Genomic DNA, 23,229 nt, shown 5'->3' with positions numbered 1-23,229 from the left:
TCTCATTTCCAGAATGGATACATTGAAGTACATTTTCAAGAAAGCGATGCCGACTGGAAAGTTATTTAAATGGCAAATGCTGTTGAGTGAGTTAGATATTGTGTACGTGACTCAGAAGGCAATAAAGGCACAAGCTTTGGCTGATCATCTTGCGGAAAATCCCGTTGACGAAGAATATGAACCACTCAAGACTTATTTTCAGGATGAAGAAGTGTCATTCGTGGGTGAGGATATATCTGAAGCGTATCCAGGTTGGAGAGTATTCTTTGACAGAGTGGCGAATCACCAAGGTAAAGGTAATGGAGCAGTCCTAGTGTCGGAATCTGGACAGCACCATCCTATGGCAGCTAAACTACATTTCAATTGCACAAACAACATGGCTGAATACGAAGCTTGTATTCTTGGGTTAAAAATGGCCATCGACATGAACATCTACGAGTTATTGGTTATTGGAGATTCAGACCTCTTGATTCATCAGGTTCAAGGTGAATGGCCTGTGAAGAACCCAAAAATTATCCCATACGTGCAGTGCGTGCAAAATCTGTGCAAAAGGTTCCACAAGATCGAGTTCAGACATACTCCCAGAATACAGAATGAATTAGATGACGCTCTAGCCACTATCACTTCAATGATCCAAACATCCGGATACTGATTACATCGACCCGCAGGATATAGAGTTAAAGGAACATCCAGTCCATTGTTCACACGTCGAATCGGAACCAGATTGTTTACCTTGGTATTTTGATATAAAGAGGTACTTGGAGTCTGGGACATATCCGGAAGACGCTACATCTAATCAGAAGAAGTTGCTACATCGTATGGATCTCAACTTCTTTCTAAATGGAGAAGTCCTGTATAGGAGGACTCCGAATTTGGGTCTTTTAAGATGCGTGGATGCTGCTGAAGCTGTGAGACTTATTGAACAGATACATGCTAGAGTTTGCGGTACACACATGAATGGGCTTACTTTGGCAAGAAAGGTTCTTCGAGCCGGATATTTCTGGATGACTATGCAGAATGACTGTTGCAAATTCGTGCAAAAATGCCACAAATGTCAGGTGCACGGCGATCTGATATGGGTGCCACCTCACGAACTTAACTCTATGAGTTCACCTTGGCCATTTGTAGCTTGGGGAATGGATGTCATCGGTCCTATAGAGTCGGCCGCTTCCAATGGACACATATTCATTTTGGTTGCCATTGATTATTTCACCAAGTGAGTGGAAGCAGCCTCTTACAAGTCGGTAACCAAGAAAGTGGTGGCCGATTTTGTCCACAACAACCTGATATGCAGATTTGGAGTTCCAGATCCATCATTACAGATAACGGCGCAAATCTCAACAGTCATCTGATGAAAGAGATATGCGAACAATTTACTATTATTCATCAAAAGTCAACCGCTTACCGCCCCCAAATGAACAGAGCTGTAGAGGCTGCCAACAAGAATATCAAGAAGATTTTGAGGGAAATGATGGACAAACAGCGAGGATGGCACGAAATGTTGCCATATGCTCTACTAGGTTATCGAACCACGGTCAGAACATCGACTGGCGCTACTCCATACTTACTAGTGTATGGAACAAAGGCAGTCGTGCCTGTTAAAGTCGAGATACCGTCATTGAGGATCATCCAAGAAGCTGAGTTAAGTAACGCCGAATGGGTTAGTAAATGGATTGATCAACTAGCTTTGATTGATGAGAAGAGAATGGTCGCCGTTTGCCATGGCCAGTTGTATAGACAGAGAATGACTCGTGCTTTTCACAAAAGAGTAAGAGCCAGAAATTTTGAAGTTGGTCAGTTGGTTCTCAAGCGTATTTTTCCTCATCAAGACGAGTACAAAGGAAAGTTCGCAGCAAACTAGCAGAGTTCTTACATGGTTCGAAAGGTATTATCTGGAGGTGCTTTGGTTTTGTTAGAGATGGATGGTGCGGTATGGCCCAAACCTATCAACTCAGATGCTGTCAAGATATACTATGCGTGAAGTTTCATTTTGCATTTTTCTTTTATTTACTTGTAATCGTTCTGTTTGCTTGTATTTGTTCAATTTGAATTATTATCCCTCTTGTAACGAACTACGTCTGACCTGAATTCTTGAGAACGAGATACGTAGGCGGCCTATGTCGGCTTCGGTCACCCCATTTATCCCCTTTAATTGTTTTGACTTGAATTCTCAAAAATGAGATACGTAGGTGGCCTTTGTCGGCCTCGGTTGATTTCTTTTTAAATTTTATTCTTGTTAACCTTAAGGGGAACTACGTTTGACCTGATTCCTGCCTCAACGGGTTACGTAGGTGCCACAAGGGTTCGGTCATATCTCTCGTAAGATTTCTATTCCCCTTACAATAGAAACTGGGACCGAATTTTTTGAGAGGGACTCAAAAATTCTCCGGAAGAAGCCTTCTCTTCAGCAAGTCAAACTAAAGACATTTCGAGATTTGCGACTGGGACAGAATTTTTGAGAAGATCTCAAAAATCCCGTGATCAGTTCAGTTACAGTGGAAAGATAAGCAGGACAGTAAACTGGGAAGAAATTTTGAGGATGGCCTCAAAATTTTGTTATGGGTTTTCCCTACAAGTTCGGAGTGCTTCTGAAACTCATCAGCGAATGTAGGACTCAAAGGAGCTCGTTAAGCCTGATATGACATGACTTGGCAGTGACTTTTTCAAGACCTTTTTTTTAGATTTCTTATTTCCCTCAAAATTTCCCTTTTATGTTCCATTTGTTTTGGCATAAGATATTTTTTCTTATCTATCAAGAGTCGGGAAATCGGGAGATCAACCGAAAATATCAAGACAAGAAGAAAACAGCTGAAGAAATCGAAACAAATCAGTATGTTTTAAAAACTGACAAGTTTTCTGTGGATTAGAGTTTATAGTTTTGCTTTGAAATCAGCCGAATTCTCCTGACGGATGAATACGGAGAGCTCCCAAAGAGGAGAAAACTATCTCCAAAACCAGTGATTTTACTGAAAGCAGGAGGCAGTTCATATCGTTTGTGTCAAGATGCTTGTGAATGTGTTGTTTATTTTGAGCCATTCCCCAACAATATGAACTTTACAAAAGTGTCTGGACAGATTCAATTGTGAATCATACAAGAATCTCAACGAGGATTTCATGATTTCCGTAGAGGACGCTATTTGCATTACGTTATCAAAACAAGATAATTATTATCGATCAAGACAATGCATTATCCCAGAAGAGATAGTTATTTTAATATTATTTGTTATTATCGATCAAGTCGGTATATTATCAACACAGACGATATAAATATTCATGCATCACGGAGAATCATGTGTTGCCAGAGAATCATGCATCGCGGAATTCATACACTGAAGAATCATGCATTGCGGAATTCATACACTGAAGAATCATGCATCGCGGAATTCATACACTGAAGAATCATGCATCGCGGAATTCATACGCTGAAGAATCATGCATCGCAGAAGTCATACACTGAAGAATAAAACATAGTGAAAATCATGCATCGCGGAAAACCATGCATCGCGGAAGTTATGCATCGTGAAATCATGCATTACGAGTTCACAATTATGTGCGACGAGAAGATTTCATGCCTCGTCAAAATTTATACATCGCGAGAAGAATTTATACCTCGCTAGAATTTGTGCAACGAGAAGGTTTCATACCTCGTCAAAATTTATACATCACGAGAAGGTTTCATACCTCGTCAAAATTTATATATCACGAGAAGATTTAATACCTCGTCAAAATTTATGCACGACGAGAGAATTTCATGCCTCTTCAAAATTTATACATCGCGAGAAGATTTAATACCTCGCTGAAATTTAGACATCGCGAGAATAATTTATACCTCGCTGGAATTTGTGCATCACGAGAAGGATCCATGCCTCGTTGAAAATCATGCATCGCGGAAAAGTCATGCATTGCGGAACATCATGCATTGCGAGTCAACATTATGCACGACGAGAAGATTTAATGCCTCGTTAAAATTTATACATCGCGAGAAGATTTTATGCCTCGCTAAAATTTAGACATCGCGAGAAGAATTCATACCTCGTCGAAATTTATGCATCACGAGAAGAATCCATGCCTCGTTGAAATTTTGCACATCGTGAGAAGATTACCTCGCTGAAAGTTATGCATGGCGAGAAGATTCATACCTCGCGAGAATTTACGTATCGCGGGAAAATATTCATGCCCCGCAAGAGGACATACACGGATAAAGAAAGAGCAACACTTATCCATTGGCCTCGATTGCATTCTGTTATTTCTTATAAAAGTAAACATCAAGAAGAGCATCGAAGATAATGACAAAAGAGACATAAATATCGCATCAATATTTATTTATTTATTTCGACATCAAGTATAGATTACATTGAAGATTATATTGCGAAGCACAAGGCATGAGATTTATTTGCTGGACGTCAGACCGATCGAGTCAACGTCAAATATTGAGGAGAACAATGAGGTGTCGACATGGTAAAAAGACACTGTCTCCCATCCTAATTGCATTTTTAAGCTGACGAGTTTTATCTCAATCTTTGTCGAGAGCATCCAAAAGGATGAATTCTCCAAAAACCACAGGTGCGGACGACGTCAAAAAGGATGCAACACAACGTGAAACTTTTTCTTAGTAGCAAACTGGAACATAGTCCAAAGAGGAGTGTCAAACTCTTAGGACACGAGTAGAGGAGCGACTATCACCACAATCGAACCACCCCTCTCGAAGCATGTGGGTTTTTCCTTAGTTCTGTCAGTTTCTGTCTTGCATCCAGAAGTTTTGTTTTTATCAGAAGTAAGTTTCCAATCTGAGTGACAATGCGTCAAGAGCTTTGGAAATTATGTCCATGTAAGCTCTTAATTATGGGTGTGGAGCGCGCCACATTCATGGCTAAGAGGTTACAAGCCTCCTTTTCATACTCGTTAATGTGTCACTTTTCCAAAACCAAAGTTTGTCTAGCATAATAGATTTCCTTTTCCACTGATTGAGTCGAACTACACATATCCTGATTCCGAAGGTTTAAGGATAATTAGGTGGGTTTCGATGTTGAAAACTCGGTTGTATTCCAACATTCGTTCTCGAATTCTATTCTCGAGCATTTCTATACCTTCATAATTCGGTATCGAGGTGGCTTTTGATTCTTTCAAATCATGCGGTAAATCAAGCTTATCGAACTACAAGTGGCCTGAATTCTCATATAACCTGAGATATGTAGGAAACCCGTTTCAAGGGTTCGGCCATAATTCCTAAACCCATTGTCAAATCCTTCTTTTAAAAAGTGAATGGGGTTGGTCAAAATTGGTTTGGTCAATTTCACTTTCCTCGAATTGCTTGCATCAACCCAAGTAAAATGAGGGACAGTTGTTGACACCCAATTTTGACCCGCGTCGGTATAAATTAATTATCGAGCTTCCTAATTTTTCCAAATAATTTAAATTAATTAGTTTTATAAATTTTACGTATATAATATAATACATGAATTTTATGTTACTTCGAATATGTTTTAACATAATTTTCGATAATATATTTTTTACATAATTATGTATATAGTTAGTATATCTTATGATTATTCAAAAACCATCAAAAATATACATTTAAATGTTTTATTAAACTAGTGTAATTTAAATTATAATTATTTTTTTGAATCACTTTTTACGATTTTAATAATTATTTTACTAAATAAAAAAGCTCGTTAATTAGTTAATAGAAATTTGTCATTTTAATTGGTTGTTTGATAAATTAATCCAATTCTCTTCCCCCATTTTAATTAATTCCAGCCCAACCCTTTCCACTTACCCGACCCAACGCCTATAACCCATCCCCAATTAATCCCAGGCCCAATCTTCCTATTCCCAGCCCCACTTTAACTCAAGCCCAATACTTTTAAATCCAACCTGTTTCCTCCCTCCAGCCCACTTCAAACCCTTCTCTTTTAATTCCCAAACAATTCCTAGGCCCAAATCCCTTTTTAATCCAACCCGTTCCCCTTGACCCGTCCCTTGACCTGTCCAGCCCAATTCCCCCTCCTTCTCCTTTCTCTCCCCATGATCCCCAGCAAAAACAGAACGCCCCAGAAACCAGACGCAACCCAGAAAACAGAGAAACCCTCCCCCAGACGCAAACCCAGAAAAATGGAACACCCACGTGATGGAAAACGCCAACAAACCCGCGTCTTCCTCCCACACTCTCTCCCTCCTCTCTTCCTCCTCGCATCCCTTTTAGCGGTACGCCCTGGCAGTAAAAGCAATCCGCGTGATCGTCCTTGGGGCCAGGAGATCAATCCACGTCTCACCTCAAGGGCGATTGTAGCAATCCCAGCCATCCGCTCTCCCTTCTATTTCCACGAAGGGCCAAAAATTTCAGGGAAAAGTGGCTTGACCCAAAGAGGAAAGAATTTCAAATTTTGAAAGTAATGTTCCCGAATTCGTTTTACCCGCCCCTTCGAAACCCTAGTTTTGCCTTTCTATATAAACCCCTTTCTTCTTCAGAAAGGGGCTAAGAAATTCTTGGTGAGGAAATTTTTGAAGAAATATTTTTTGTGTTCTGTCCGTGTAGAAGAACAGAAAGATTTTGGGGGTTGAAAATTTTTATAAGAACAGAAAGGGAAATTTGCACAAAACATTTAGGTTTCTTTTCCTGTTTGTTGTAGAAGAATGAAGGAGAGTCTCGGATTCGAAAGTTCTCCTCCTTCTTCGTTTACCTTTCAGAACTGTTGGCTGAAAAACATTCAAAACAGAGCTTTTTGCCTCAATTTCGATCGCGATATCGTCCTCCTGTTCTGGCAACGCCAGTACCTTTAAGCATCTATTTGAAACGTCTAGCCGTGGTTCGCGTGTTGAAGCCGCTTGCTGCTCGTTCTCGTCCATTCGCTGCCAAGGAAAAGGTGACGACCTTACTTATTAGCTTATTTAATCTCGCCTATTTGCTTAAAGTTGGTGTTTAGTTATGTCATTTGCTTATTCATGTCCTGCTTGTCGTCCCTCATTCCATTCTGAAGGGTCTTTACTGTTTGATGTACTCCTCTCGTGTCTGTGTTGAATCGGTTGCTACTTGCCATATATTTGATAGTATTTTTGTATGATGTATACATTTAACGGTTTCCTCGGTAAAGTTGTGATATCGAGTCAGAATGTGTGGGTGTCCGAAGTGCTTTGATGTGTCATTAATCTCTATAGCAATGACAAGTTTTCTGTTATTACAAACCTTCGTTAGTTCAGCCTATTTTTGATGTTAGAGATTATTTTGTGTTGGTTTGTTTTCACTGAATCTGCTTGTTTTTGCGATGTTCCCTGCCTCTCCTAAGTTCGTTTGATGTTATGATTTCTGTTGTTAGTATGATTCATTGTTTTCTTTGTGTTTATGATTCATCCTCGTGTAGATTCGAAGTATAGGTTAGTCAAGTTCAAGCATAATACTGTTTATCCTTTGGATTCCCTCCCCTTCATCTAAATTTTTTTTTCTCTATAAATTTGTGAAGTGCCGAAGCCTCATTTATGTCGTTTTCTTCTTATGAAGTCATTTTATGATCTGTTTAGACGTGTTCTTTTGCTGCTTAAAGTTTGCCATACTGTAGTTGCTTATCTAGTTTAAATCTTCACTCGTCCCTCCCTCCTCAAATTGTTTGTTTGGGTTGAGATGGATCAATGGTTTAGCTTGTTTTTGCGTTTGTTAAGCATGTTGTTTAGAGGTTGAGTTAGGTTTTAGAAGCATGTCATATTTATAAAGCTAAAGGAAATGGCAGTAGCCCATTTTGGACTATGACACCATGTTTTGACTTGTTTACATGTGATCTTACTAATTATGCTTAAACAGTGGGAGTAATAGTATTCTGCTTTGATTATGTTATGACATTTAGTTGTTACTGCTGCTAATATTAGTTTTTATGCTATTGTTTTTTTATGTTATATAAATGATGCCTCGGAAATGGTGAACTCGTATATTTCCATGATTGATATTATTTTCGTCTAAAAATGGAGCATTGTGCTAATGTATTTTATTTGTTTGCTTTCGCATGATTTCATCCGAGCTCTTCACGAACTCCCATTTTTCCCTAGCTTTACCATGGAGCCATTGAGGCTCGACTTCTCCATCGAGGCAGATGCCCACGGTCTAATTCCATGGAAATTGAAGAAAATCCAAACGGATTAGTAGACTTCTTCATTTTGTATTTTGTGCTATTATTATTTTTGTAATGGGCATAAGCCCTCTTGTCATCTTTTTTCCTTTCTATATTTTATTTTGTATGTTTAGACTAGGACAGGTGAAAAATGGGTCGAAAACCCAAAAATAGGTGGGTCTAAAATTCAGTCAAGGCGAACAAAACCCGAATTTGGACCCAAAATCTCTCTCTCTCTCTCTCTCTCTTTACTGTTTTCCTATATGTTTGTTTAAATGCCGTTAGTTTAGGATTAGAAACTCTGAAACCCATCGAACATCTTTTGCTTTAACAAAATTAAAACGTAAAATTGATAGACGTTTCAAATTTACAAGTTTTCTTAAAGTTAAGGTTTAAAAATTTTAACTTCAACGGAATCTTAAAACAATAATATTTTGCAAGTTCGTTTAGATTTGAGAAATCTAACTTTAAAATTTGCAAAAATCTATAAAAAATAGTCAAGTTGTTAATCGCCGGAAAACGTAGTTAGCGGAGCGTCTTAGGTGCTTTCAACACCTTCCTAAGACGCTAATAGGAATCCCGGACCCTTAAATATTTTCAAAACAATTTTTCTATCTAAGTAGTTTGAAAATAAGTTTTCTTAATTTTCCTTAAAAAATTAAGTGGCGACTCCTAAAAAAGTCAAAAAAAATATCTTTAAAACAAACAAACTCTTTTCAAAATTATTTTTCGATAAAACACAAGACTAATAGACTTTATCATCTTAATTCAAGACATTATATTTTCACATTCATACATACATCAAGCAAGGGACACAAGTCAGCCAAGATAAGACACCATATACTTCACTTTAACTTACAATACATGCCATCTAGAAAAATCTTGACAAAGCATATCATCTTCAAGTCATCCTATAACACTATCATACCATCATCAATGTGACCAGCATAGACTCATATAGTCAATTAGGAATAACCAATTATAATTCCTAAGCCTATACACACAAGGTCAAAGTCATAGTCTAACATGATCACCTAAAATGACCTGATTAGAAAAACACATATATTACATCAAGTAGTTGCAGACAAGGCCATGATCATCATAAAACATAAAGTAACGCCAACAAGGCTACATCAATTGCAAGTAAAGCACATAACACCGCCACAATAAGTGGACCATACCAATCACAACATATTGAATTATAATTAATCATAAAACAAAGTAAATAGGTCATCTTACCACCACAACATCCTCAACACCTCATTCCAATGCCAAATCACCACATTCAATATAACAAGGCCCTTACCCATGGCTATAACCAACAATTCAACGTAATTATATCTATATTCATGAAACTAGGTCAAATTAATAAATATTCATAAGTACAATGTAACCTATATATCAATTGAATACAATTATAACAACAATCAATATCCTACATGAAACTACATTACAATTTATTAACAATAGATCAATATCAAGTAACCCATAACACAGTCAAAAACTAGGGTTCATCCAATTTATGGGTTCATAGATTTTTTTTAGTTTCAAATTATCAATAAATATCAATTTAATCATTATTCAATGTCTAGAAATCATTAATGCAATAAATCATAGTATAGATAATAAATAGGACAATTTAACTTGAAAACTTTTGAAAACTTCTTGAGAGTTGGTCTCCTTGAGGAAGAGAGTTTCAAGGATCAAAATACATACCTTGATGAAGCTAATTCTTCACTTTGATTAATAATCTCCACTCAATTCAACAATCTAATATCTTCCTTGACATTTGACTTCAATGGAGGCTTAAGGAATTTCTAAGGGATTTTGGGGTTTTGATTTGGAACAATGAATTCTTCTAAGTTTTTGAACACTTATATACACATTTAAAATACGTAAAAGACCCCTAAGGAACCTCCAATACTCTTAATTGGAAGTGGGTTGAAATTACAACTTCACTTCTCATTTAATAGTAAAATTGCACGTAGGACAATGCCCATCGATGGAAGCCAACCTACAGACCGTCCCTTTACAAACATGTTAGGCTCTAGTTCAAGGTATTCCAGTCTAATAAGTGCAGGGGTATTTTTTTCTAATTTGGGGATGATTTATTGACGGTTATTGAGTCTTTTTATGCCCCTAAACTAACCAATCAAAGCTAAACCCTCAATTCAAAACAAAACCTCTCCATTATTCTCTACAAAACTCCATTGTTGAAGCTTTGAAGCTCCAAGGAAGAAAAATGATTTTCTCAAGTTTTATCCATCAAATTTGTGGGATTTTTATCATATTTATGGTATGGTTCTTCATCCTTGCAATCTCTTTCTTCAAGGAGTCAATTCAAATGATTTTTCAAAGATGATCAAAACATTTTTTTCCAAATTTGTAATCTAGCCATGGGTTATTGCATAAAACATTTTGAATCATATTTTATGGATTGAATTGATGTTAATTTGATGGTTTTGACCTAAAATATTCATAAACCCATGCAAAACATAATCTCTACAAATCGGCTATATTATGGATGTTATGATTTGTCTCAATGCTTATGAATTCTAGAATAGTTTTCTATGGGCTATTGAATGATGTAAGAATTGTATTTAATGGATATATAGGTTGTTTTAGATTGCTAAATATATATTTAATTGACCTAAATTCATTGAGTATTATGATTTTTGTGTTGAATTGATGACCATGGCCATGGGTAAGGGCCTTTTGGTATTGTAATGGATGATTTACTATGGATTGAAGTGGTGAGAATGAACTGGTGGTATGCTTCCTTAATTCTCTTTATTTTATGTAATGTATCTCTTGAATTATTTTGTGATTGGTATAGTCCACTTATGGTGGCGGTGCTATGTGCTTTAATTGTGAATGATGTGGCCTTGTTGGCGTTACTTTATGTAATATGATGATCATGGCCTTGTCGGAAAAACTACTTGATGTATGATGATGATTGGTGTATTTGATTATGTTAAGTATGATCATACCTATATAAATGTGAGTAATGTGAAAGTATGTGTTATGTGTTATTCTATTGATGTTGTTAAGTGATCATGTTAGACTCTGACCATGCCCTTATATATGTAGTCTTAGAGTTGATGCATGATTCTTCAAACTTGTAAATATGAGTCTATGATGGTTATATTTATGATGTTATAGTAGTGTATAGGGTGACTTATAGATCGAAATGGTTATTCCTATGTGCTTCTTAGATAATAATATGCTATATGTGATAAAGTGAAGCATTGGTGTGTCTTGTATGGTATACTTGTGTCCCTTACTTGATACATATATGAATATGCATATGAGATGTCTTGACATAGGATGCTAAATCCTCTTAGCCTTGTATGTATGAAATACATGAGACCTTGAATGATGCTAATAAGGTCAATTATGTGGAACCTTAAACCTAATGGTAAGGTTGTGAACCTTGAAGTCAAAAACCATAACGGTATCCTTCTTTTATGGATAATGGACTTAAGGTTGATTGGATGGAATGGAATCATATCATCCTTAGGAAATTCATTAAGCTATCTTCATCACCATTGTAAGGCAAACCTAGGGGACCTCTTTCGTAGGGTGAATGTGAATGGGTTATGAACTAGATATGGAACATCTTCATGTGATCCTTTAATGTAAATTGCTCTATGAGAACAAAGGCTAGCACCAAGTGAGTATGGTTTAGGAAGTAGCTCTAGTGAAAGACAAGACTAGAGTACCAAGAAACCCTTCATATTCCTTAACCATGTTCCTACATGAGATGTGTCCAAGTTCTATCATTGGCAAGTAGAACACCCTTCACCGGAGTAGGTTAAAACTCCGGATTCTATGCTTTGGTACCATGGTCTATGTCGGTTATTTTCCATTCTCATCATATGCGATACCTACAAGTATTGTCGAAGTCTTATGAAGTTTTGGTGGTGGTATGGGACGTTATCTAGACATTGCACAATAGGTTTTGAAGATGTTAGTGGGAGTCCCTAGGTCTTCTCCAAGATCATTAATTGAATGTCCTTTCTGAGATGAATAAGTCTTCAATGAACTAATGAAGTAATGACTTATGTTAGAATGAATGTGAATTAATGAATACCTACTCTAGAGTAACTCTAAGGAAGTTGAAGTGTGGAGTGGGCATAAGGATGATCTCTTCATGTCTTACCTAGGGAAATCTAGAGAATGACTCTAGTTAGGGAAGTTGTTTGATACCTTAAACATGATCTAATCTTAGGTCGTCTTAAGGATTATTTAGATAACCTTAAAGAGGGTGTATGGGCATTCTCTTTCAGAATTACTTAAGTAAGTCTTTTGATAACCTTGGTGAGGTAAATGTCATATCATAGATGTTATGTCTTTTGTTGTATTTAAGTGTATTTATCTCATTATAGGTAGTCTTGAGGATCATTTAGGTCTTCTTAGAGAGGGTGTATGGGCGGTCTCTCTTTGTCATACTTAGGTGAGTCTTAGGATAGCTTTTAGTGAGAAGGATGGATGCTAAATAAGTTCACTGTAATGTTGGAAATAATTCATTGTAACATTTGCTAATTTGCTGTGATGTTCATTAAAATGTGATAAAATGTTTATATGACTTCTTATGTGTTTCTAAGGTGTTAAATGTTGTTCTTATGATTATATTATGATATTTAAATCAAAAGATGCATATTTCCAATAAATGTCTGTTTTCATGATTTTTATGCACTATGCCATACTTCAAAATTGTGTTTGTACTAATTCCATGCTTTTATCTATCTCTAAAGTGATTCATAGGTGAAGGTTGCTATTGGATCTAAGCTTGGATTATAGTATCTTTCAAGCAAGTTTTAAGTATGTCTTTATTTGACTCTAGGGCATAGATGTCTTTGTTGTTTCTTTATTAAAGCATTGTAATAAACTTAGTAGTACTATATTTCTATTGTATGGGTCGTGTCCCAAAGTACTCTTCTGTTTAAGATTTGATGAAATGAGACTTAGTATTTCCTATGCGTTTTATATGATAGAGTTTTGAAAGACTATGTAAATGTTTGTGAAAAGTTTTAATTTCTCACTACTTTCCTATATGTATATGCGATGAACGATATGAAAAGGATTGTACAAGACCTCTGAAAGGTCAAGTAGACCATGTTGCGACCTAACAGTGTCCTAACTTCTAGGTTATAGGTGTGGGTTGTGAGAACGTGGTATAAGAGCATAGGTGAAGAAAGTGGTCTTAGGAATCCAAAAGTCTCATCAAGTCACATCTAGTAGATTCTCGATCATCGGTGTGAGTTGCGACACATCTATAGGAGAGAGGCTATAGGACGATAGAGTTTCCCTTCTTTTCTGCTCCTATGTTTTGCCGTAGAGATTCAGAATTTATGAGTGTTCTTTTTTTTGTTTTCCTTGTGTTATTGGAGATGAATACGAGGAGGACACCGGATAGGAGAGTTGAGGAGAATGATATGAATGAGGAGATTCCTCCTCCAGTTGAGCAAGTTCCTCAAGGTGATAAAGGTGCTCAAGGTTCTAGAGATGCTGAAGTCCCTATTGTGGGAGACGGTAATGATGTTCCGGTGGTACCCCCAGAAATGACTAGTGGAGAGATTAGAGAGGCTTTTCTTATTTTAGACCGAGCCTTGACTACCCATGTAAATAGGGGTATTGAGCATAGAGGGAATGTTGTGGAGAGAAGTATGACATCTAGATTGATAGATTTTATGAGGATGAATCCTCCTATCTTTCTTGGCTCTATGGTGGGAGAAGATCCATAAGAGTTCCTACATGGAGTGTATAAGGTGTTGAGTTCCATGGGGGTGACTTCTAGGGAGAAGGCGTAGTTAGCTTTATACCATTTAAGGGAGGTTGCTTAAGTGTGGTACACTCCATTGAAAGATAATAGGTTGGTTAAGTCGGGTCTTATTGAGTAGGAAGAATTTAATGAAGCTTTTCTAGGAAAGTACTTTCCCCGTGAGAGTGGAGGAGTTTATCAATCTCAAGCAAGGCAATATGAGTGTTGAGGAGTACTCATTGAAGTTCACTATGTTGTCAAGAAGTGCACCATACTTAGTGTATAAACCTAGGGATGAGATGAGTAGGTTTGTGATCGGGTTTGCCAACTAGTGAATGAAGAATGTCGTACGGGCATGCTACATGATGATATGACCCTATCTAAACTCATGGTTTATGATGAATCCATTGAGGGGTCTAAACATTGTAGGATTTCTAGAAACTTGAATAGGAGTGTTTCAAGTGATCAAAGTCAAGCTAGTTTCAAGAAGAAGGTTTCAAGTCAAGAAGAACCTAGGGGTGTTAAGGTGAAACTTGAGAAAGGTAGTGGTTCTCAAGTTGACAAGCCTACATGTGATACTTGTGGAAAGAGTCACTATGGGAATGCCTATTGGGTACCAAGAGTTGTTTTCGGATGTGGTAAAGATGGACACAAAGTGAGGGATTGTCCTACTAGAGATGGTAAGCAAGTTGCTCCTAATGTTCCAAAAGATGATGTTCCAAAGGCGAAGCCTCGTTTTTATGCACTCCAGGCAAGAGGAGCAAAAACGGATGAGGGTAATGATGATGATGGTAAGTTCTAGCATTCTCTTTTTGATATTTGTTCCTTCTAAGTGGGAGAGTATGGATAATAGATGGACTAGAAAGTTATAGAAGCTTGTTACACGTGCATGGTGTGTAGAAGTCTTATTGAAATTGAATTTAATTGATTTCTTACATTGTATTTTATGACGTTATTATTATGTTGTAAGATGTGTTTATATGATTTAACTTGCATATTAGCATGTTTCCATCATCAATTCCCAAAAAGTTGTATCTTTGAATTTTTGAAGTATGTTCACTGCCAGTGAAAAAATCTGCTCACTATAATTTTTGTGAAAAACTAGCTAATTCATTATTTGGTTGAAAATTATTGTAATGTGGCTATAACTGATTTATATGAGCATGATAATGAAAATAAAAAGAGTTTTTGCTATTTTGTAAGAAGGATGTGAGTCTTATGACATGATGAGTTATAGAATTTCTTCTAGTTTCTTGTTGTGTTGTGTATCTCTTAATTATGTGAAATTTATATTTTCCTATATTTTTGTATTGTATAAGGTATTATTTTTTATGTTTATGAGTTTTTAACTGAATCTTTATTCTTGGAAGTGTTCGGAGAGTGATAAGTTTCATTCGAGGACGAATGTTGTCCAATGTGACACCTCAAAAATGACTTAGGTGAAGCTATAGTCAAACATGTTTTTGATGAGGGTTTAAGGTCCTATAATGCTTTATAATGTGGTAATGAGGCAGTGTCTATGGATTTAGGTTAAATGGAAGTCAAACATCGAGGGACGACCAAGACATTCGACGACTAGTGACCTATGTGCCTCATGTGTTGTTGTGTTCCTATATGTGTGTTTCATGAGCTTATGAGGTTCTTATATGAGTTATAATAGTTTGTATAGGCAGTGTGTCAAGTTTAATTAGATTTGGAGGTCAAACGTCCAAGAACTTCCAAGACGTTCAGAAACAATTCGAAGTTGAACTACTATATCATAGTGTTTTGTAGTGATGGTTTCTGGGATGTTTTGATGGTGAAATTGAGTACGGATGGTTCATACGTGTATCCTGACATTCAAAGGGTCAAAACGTCCGAGAACAATACCCCGGGGAACAGCTAAAAGGGTCCCCAAAGAGGACCCAAACATGGGACTGTCAAGCTGCCACGATGGCCTGTTTTAGGCAGTGGCTGCGCGTCGCGCAGCTGTCATGCAGTGGGGAAAAGTCTTTACCTGAGATGTTGGGCTGTGAGGAACCATTCTGTCCAAGAATTTTCGAAAAATGAGATTTGGAAGTGCCTCCGCACGCTCAGTAAACTCCTATATTTGGTTGCGTCGTTTTTAAGTCAAATTTGAGTTGGTTAAAATGTCTAATAAGTGAAAGGGTCTTTTAGGGTAATTTGGGGACGACTTATTGATGTTTATTGAGTCTTTTTATATCCCTAAACTCACCAATGAAAGCTAAACCCTCAACTGAAAACAAAATTTCTCCATTATTCTCTCCAAAACTCCATTGTTGAAGCTTTGAAGCTCCAAGGAAGAAGTCTAATTTTCTCAAGTTTTCTCCATCAGTTTTGTGGGATTCCAATCAAAATTAAAGTATGGTTCTGCATCCTTGATATGTCTTTCTTCAAGGATTCAATTCAAATGATTTTTTCAAAGATTATCAAAAACATGAATTGTCCAATTTTGTAATCTAGCCATGGTTTATTGCATAAAACATTTGAATCATTGTTTATGGATAAATTGATGTTATTTTGATGGTTTTAACCTAAAATCTTGATAAACCCATGCAAAACATAATCTTTTCAAATCAGATATATTATGGATGTTATGATCTTGTCTCAATGCTTATCAATTCTAGTGTAGTTTTCTATGGGCTATTTAATGATATAAGAATTGTATTGCATAGATGTATAGTTTGTCTTAGATTTCTAAGGAATTGACCTAAATTCATTGAGTATTATGATTTTTGTATTGAATTGATGAACATGGCCATGGGTAAGGGCCTTTTGGTATTGTAATGGATGATTTAGCTATGGATTGAAGTGGTGAGAATGGATTGGTGGTATGATGCCCTAGTTCTCTTTATTTTATGTAATGTAGATCTTTAATTATGTTGTTATTGGTATGGTGTGCTTTACTTGTGAATGATGTGGCCTTTTCAGCAAAACTACTTGACATATTTTAACAATGTAGACCAACACATATTCATAATTGACACCAATCAACATATAGTATCAACAATGTGCAAGTTCATCATATTAATATCATGTATCACTATACGCATATTCATATATAGTAACAACCTCCTAAAGTTCCCCTCAAGGCAAACTAGTGCAAGACATAGGAAGAGTCCCATACCACTATCTAGGCTACGTCAACCTCTCAAGTCACCTTAGTTAGATTATACTTCATTACTTCATTTTATTTTAGGTAACACTTGCCTTAACCGAGATAGATCATAAGATTTAAGTGCGGATCCGGTGTTGTAAAACCTTACACCGAAGGAAGGTGGTCTACCGGCCAAACTAAAACCAAAAATAAATGTAGCTTTTTAGGTGGATCCAATGTCTAGTCTTCCTATGGGGGCAACATACTTCAAGAACTAAGAGATAGGTATAATTCCTCTACATACCATTTGGTAATTGGGGCCTCCTCTCATGGGAATCCAATGGATGAGTATCCCTCATAGGGGAGTCAACACCATATGTGGAACTATAGGGTAAATCTTCCTATATGGTAAGTCAACACCTCCCAATGTCAAGTTCACTCGGTGCTAAGCTAAGTCCCTTTTTGAAACATCTTTAATATCTCTTTTAATCATCATAGCTTATCATAGGTCATAGGGTCTAACCATTGTATAAAATCATCATCATCATCATAGCTCAATAAGAATTGCGTGAGTATAATCCTTTCATTATAATTCACATAGGTGAGATTAGCACATATACATCTTACTTCATGTTAAGGCACATTGGTAAATCATTCACCATAATTATAACATTTACATCTTAATCTAACACCTCACATATTATAGTTAAGACATTTCAACTCAACATCATACCATCCTATCAATCCTAATACAAGGCATACCCCAAATATCATCATGACTTAATCACAATTAATCATAATTTGAAGTAAAGAATAGGAATCACAAGACTTACACGTCTCCTTCATAGTTCATCAACAAGGTCTTCCAATCAACTCTTAACTCAACCCAATTTGGGTATACATCATCGTAAGTCAATAACCAATCATGATAAAAAGGATAGAAGAAACACTACATCACAATTCAATACTAGATCAAAGCTTAGATAAGGTACTTAGGTCAATTCACAACATACTTCATAACCTAGATCATCTTCTCAAGAACTAGCATGAAAGACTACAAATCACCCCAATTCATTCATTATTTCTGTAAAAACATCATTTATTACTAATTCAACAAATAACTAAGTCAATTGAACCAATACAACCTAATTCATATCAAGATCAAAACCTACGATTAAGGATTAACGGTCATCTTCTACAAACTAAACCAAACTATCAAGATATATCATAATTAGGTTAGAATACATGTTAATATATTTATAATTCCCAAATAAATCATAAACAAATCAATTCATAACATCAATTTTGTATTGGATGAAAACCCATTTGAAAACTCAAATTTTGAAATAAATTTGATGCAACTCTTTGAGGAAAGAGGTCTCAAAGGTAAATTAGATACCATAACTTGTTAATTGATGGATATTTATGGAATAAATTGACCCTTTTAATCCCTTAAAACCTCCCCTATATTGGTCTTCAATGGTTTCTTCCAATAGAAAGAGAAAGAAGAGAGAAGAAAGAGAGTTTTGTTTTGTGTGTTGTGACTAGTCTAATGGGGTTGCGGTCTTTATTTGGGGGGCTAACTAAATTAATTATACTTCACTTAACCCCCAAATAATTAATTAATACCTTAATTAATTAATTTGAGTCACTCAAAAAGGTGAAGAGAATTGGAGCCCTCACAGACGAGACCCCGATTGACGGTCCGTGTGTGAGTGGACGAGCCCTGCCTCCTTTTGTGCTGCACTTAGTCAATGAGTTCAGAGACTGGTCCAAATGGACCATTAGCAAAATGGATAAGTTTTGGTTGACGGATGGCATCGACGCCCTATCGATCCACACATGCCTCGTCGACTGACTTCGTCGATGCACACTGCCCATGCTGTCTTTGACCCCAAAATGCAATGGTCCTCCTCAAGGGCCCTTGGTTGGTACTTGGGAATCGTTCCCGGACATTTCGATTATCAATCAAATCTAATACGTGTTATACACCCTTCCACCAATTTTTTTATGAATTTTCAACTTTTAAAAAGGCTAGTCAAATAGGCTAAGGGATGCTGGTACCACTTTGAATTAGTTTCCGGATGTCATGGACCTTCTTGGACATTTTGGTTTCTAGACATTCTAAATGACTTATAATAATTAAAATGAACCTTAAAACACTGTATAGACCTTAGGACACCTATATCAGGCTCTAGAACACGTCTTGGATTTTCGAAGTTTTACATTATCCCCCCCCCAGGAATATTCGTCCCAGGATGACATAAAATCTTTTGAAGGAAGGAATAGACTCAAGACAAGCAGCCCAACCAACAATAATACGTAATAGCATAAGTCAATTACCACTTATAAGGCTCAACATTACATTATGAGGAATATCCTTCTCATAACAAGAGCTCAACATAGCATGTATGAGTTAATTATGCCAAAATTCAACTTGTCAACATGCCACATATCATTTTATAAATAGTCATCATATTCCAATGCACAACATGACTCAAACAAGCAAAATTGCCATTTTATAGGCATACTTCACTATAATGACATAAAAATGCACCTTTTGCAAAACTTCAATAAAAATAAATCAACTTCAATTTTTGTCATTATTTTCATTATTAGTAAGAACTACTAACCTTAGTTATCAAATGGATGAAGGTAATGGGACTTCATGTCGGCCTTGGCCTCTTATGTTGCACCCTCAACTAGGTGATTCTTTCATAACACCTTTACAAAAGCAAACTCTTTATTTCTAAACTTCTTTACTTGTCTATCAAGGATTTGAACCAAAATTTCCTCATAAGAGAGGTTATCCTTCACACCCAGACCCTCAATAGAAAGAATAGACTTGGGATCAGCGATACACTTCTTAAGCATAGAAACATAGAAAATCGGATGAACTGATGCCAATTCACTAGGAAGTTTCAACTCATAGGCAACTTTTCCAACCCTTTTCAAGATTTCATAGGGACCCACATAACGAGGACTAAACGTTCCTTTCTTGCAAAATCAAACCACCCCTTTCATCGATAAAATTATCAAATACACTTTATCACCTTCTTCAAACTCCAAATCCCTTCCCCTATAATTGGCATAAGACTTTTGCTGACTACAGGCCACTTGCAGCCAGTTCTTTATGATATGAACTTTCTCCAAGGTTTTATAAATAAAATTGGAAAAAAGAAGTGAAGGATTACCCACTTCAAACCATCTAATAGGATACCTACACCTCCTACCATACAAGGCTTCATAGGGAGCCATGGAGATGGATCAACAAAAACTATTATTATAAGCGAAACTCCACTAGAGGCAAATGTTTATCCCAATTTCCCTTGAAATCAATAATACAAGCCCTAAGCATATCTTCAAGGTTTGAATAGTACGCTCTGCTTGACCATCCGTTTGGGGATGAAAAGCAGTACTTAACTTCACCTTGGTACCAACCCTTCTTGGAATGACCTCCAAAACCTAGATGTGAATTGTGCACCCCGATCCGATATGATGGATAACAGAATACCATGGTGACACACAATCTCATCTATGAAGATCCTAGGATAATCTTACATCGAATAAGTAGAATTGACGGGAATAAAGTGAACGGACTTGGTCAACGTATCCACAACCACCTATATAGAGTCATATTGCCTTTGAGTCCAAGGAAAACCCACTAGAAAATCCATATGGATGCCTTTCCACTTCCAAGTAGGAACTTGGATTTCTTGTAGTAAGACACTCGAGTTCTTATGTTCGGCTTTCAATTGTTTGAAATTTGGACACTTAGCGACAAATTCTGCTATGTACTTCTTCAAACTTCCCCACAAAAATTCATCCTTAAGGTCATGGTACATTTTGTCAAACCCGGATGAATGGAGTAGCGGGACCCATTGGCTTCCTCAAGGATCCGGTTCCTCAACTCATCTACCTTGGGAGCACTCAATCTCCCTTAGTATCTCAAAACACCATCCCTTCTAAGGAGAATGGCTCATTAAGATTGCCAAGGACCGATTCCTTCAACTGCATCAATGATTTATCAAGGTGTTGTTTGGAATTCACCTGAACTACCAATGATGACTCGGAGTTATGATGGACCATGAAACCACCATTGAGAGAATCTTCCAAACTCACCCCCAACCAAGCCAACCTATGAACATCCTTCACTTGGTCTTTCTTGGCTTCATCTATGTGAGACGCACTACCCTTAGTTATACGAATTAGAGCATCTGCAACAACATTGGCCTTGCCGGGGTGATAAAGGAAATTCATGTCATAATCTTTCAACAATTTTAACCACCTTATATGTCGGAGATTCAACTTCTTTTGGGTAAACACATATTGGAGACTCTTATTATCAGTATACACATCAACATGCACACCATACAAGTAATGCCTTCATATTTTCAAGGCAAATACCATGACCACTAACTCAAGGTCATGGGTTGGATAGTTTCTCTCATGCACCTTAAATTGCCTAGAAGTATAGGTATTACCTTCCCATGTTGCATAAGCACACATCGTAAAACCACTCGGGATGTGTCATAATACACAACAAAACTATTTTTACCCTACAGTAGAGTTAACCGTCACAGCAAAAGTAAGAATAAGTCACATCCAGGTTTACCCCCTAGACGTAACCGGCATCTTCATCCTCTTTAAGGACTAAGACTAGCCCCTTAGTCAGATGTAATTACATTCCTAGGTTGAAAATGCAGAAGAATTGAAAATTTTTCATTGAATCTACTTGGAGGTTTACATAGACCTCTACATACACATAATATACTCGTATCGAGTATACATAGCCCCTTCGTTTATGTACCTTCTACTTTTATTGCACACATACACACACACACACACACACACATATATATGGACATATCCTTACATCAAATGTAAAGAAGCCACATATAGGTTTATACAAGTCATACACAATGAAAGTGGAATGAACATAAAACTCCTATAAAATCAAAGGAAATTCGTAGGCAAGATATCGGCATCGTCCTCGGAAACTGAGGACCTACTTACTTGGATGATAGAGAATATCCAAGCCTTCTTCAAGTCGTCCCGAATGAGCCTTCAACGACTGGAACCTAAATTCTTTAGGAAAAGGGGAAACAATGGGGTTAGTACTCCCCATGTACTAAGTATGAGACAATATGCACATAAAATAGAAAAACATGCTAAAAAGGGACATTTAGACCATGACCAAGCAAAGCCCCATAACCTTACTCAATCAAGTAGCCCCAACAAGAAACCATGACCAATGTCCAAATCCACATAATATAACATTTAGATATACATTTCATCTATTTTAACAATACAACCCAACACATACTCATAAGTGAACTAATCAACATGTAGTATCAACACTGTTCCAATTTTATCATATACATATCAAATATCATCATAACATAAACATATATAAGAACATCCTCCTAAGACTCACCTCAAGGCTAACTAGTTCAATTCTAAGGTAGAGTCCCATACCCCTACAAAGACTCAGCTAGACCTCTTAGGTTATCAAAGTTAGAGTTCAAATCCTTTAATTCATTTTACCTTTTGGGAACATCTTTCCCTAACCGACATAGACCACATGAGCTAGTGTGGAATCCAGTGTCATAAAACCCTACATTAAAAGAAGGCGGACTACTTGCCAAGGTAGTACCAAAATACGAAACATAGAACCTACATGGATCCACTAGCTAGTATTCCTATGAGGGGAAACATTGTTAAAGAACTAGGAGATATAGTTGGGACCCTCTTTATGCACCATGCATTATAGTCTCCAATCTCAAGAGCATTGTAGTGCTCCTACCTTCCCTATGTGTGAAGGACACTCCTCAATCTAGTTCACTTGGTGCTAATCTAGAGTCCCTTTTTTAAATGTCTTTAAGCCTTTATTTATCAATCATAGCTTAGTTTAAGTCATAGGGTCTACCACTTGTATAATAATCCTCATCAACAGCTCAATAATAATTGTATAAGTATAAATCCTTTCATCACAATTCATATAGGTGAGGATAACACATTACACATCAATTCATTATAAGGCACATTGATATACATCACCATCCTTATAGCATTTACATCTTAATCTACCTCACAACCATAATCAAGACATTTCAATTCAATATCATACCACCCTATCATCCTAATATAAGAAATACTCCAATTTAGATGTTCAACATCATAATTCAATAATCGACATGATAACAATACAATTCAATACCAAATCATTGCTTAAAACAAGGTTACTCAGGCCAATTTCCATAAACTAGATC

The sequence above is a fragment of the Solanum lycopersicum genome, chromosome 1 (genome assembly GCF_036512215.1).
Source record: "Solanum lycopersicum chromosome 1, SLM_r2.1".
Lineage (NCBI taxonomy): Eukaryota > Viridiplantae > Streptophyta > Magnoliopsida > Solanales > Solanaceae > Solanum > Solanum lycopersicum.
This window is presented reverse-complemented; position numbering follows the sequence as displayed.